General features: G+C 41.7%; 1 pseudogene; it reads left to right on the forward strand.

Annotated features, from left to right (window-relative positions):
* Positions 1-279: 279 nt before the first annotated feature.
* LOC141409518 (ATP synthase-coupling factor 6, mitochondrial-like) lies at positions 280-712 on the forward strand (annotated as a pseudogene).
* Positions 713-1,101: the final 389 nt, after the last annotated feature.

Raw genomic sequence — 1,101 nt, forward strand, 5'->3', positions numbered from 1 at the left:
CTGCTGCCATTCTTTACAAGACTCTCCTTGGAGTCTGTCAGTGGCCTTGGACCCTCAGCTGGATTGGCAAAGCAGAATATCTATGTGTCAGTGTATTTTATCCATCTGTTGCTGGGTCAGGGGTCTGTAAGGGACAGACTTCCCGCAGCTAGTGCCCTGGTGAAAGCAGTGCTGCCTCAATGGGAGGCAGAGGTTGCAGTGAGCCAAGATCATGCCCCTGCACTCCAGCCGGGGCCACAGAGCAACACTCTCTTTCAAAAAAAAAAAAAAAAAATCAGCATGATTCTTCAGAGGCTCTTCAGGTTCTCCTTTGTCATTCAGTCAGCAGTCTCAGTCTACTTGCAGAGGAACATTGGTGTTAACTGCAGTGGCATTTAATAAGGAACTTGATCCTGTACAGAAACTCTTTATGGACAAGATTAGAGAATACAAATCTAAGCGACAGATATCTGGAGGACCTGTTGATACTGCTCCACAGTATCAGCAAGAGCTGGAGAGGGAGCTTTTAAGTTCAAGCAAATGCACGGTAAAGTAGACATGAATAGGTTCTCCAACTTCAAATTTGAAGATCCCAAATTTGAAGTCATTGAAAAACCCCAGGCTTGAAGAAATAAAGTAAAATTAATCTGGTAATTTGTCATGGGTTAGTTGTACAACTGGTTAGAAGTTTCAGAATAAACATATATTTCATAACTGTTAAAAATAAATAAAATATGGCGTTATAATATTATGTATCTTGATGACTGCATTTTTGGCACCCCCTTAAACTTGTTTCACCCTAGTGTCCCACCTTATATTTACCTGCCAAAGTTAAGGACACACACCTGGGAGATGGGTTGTATTAGTCAGGGATCTCTCTACACTGATAGAACTAATGGAATATATATATATATATATATATATATGTATATACAACGGGGAGTTTATTAAGTATTAACTCTCATGATCACAAGGTCCCACAAGAAGCCATTTGCAGGATGAGGAGCAAGGACGGCCAGTCCAAGTTCCAAACCTAAAGAACTTGGAGTCCCAAGTTTGAGGGCAGGAAACATCCATCATGGGAGAAAGATGTAGGGTCACAGGCTAGGCCAGTCTCTCCTT

The sequence above is a fragment of the Macaca fascicularis genome, chromosome Y (genome assembly GCF_037993035.2).
Source record: "Macaca fascicularis isolate 582-1 chromosome Y, T2T-MFA8v1.1".
NCBI classification, from domain to species: domain Eukaryota; kingdom Metazoa; phylum Chordata; class Mammalia; order Primates; family Cercopithecidae; genus Macaca; species Macaca fascicularis.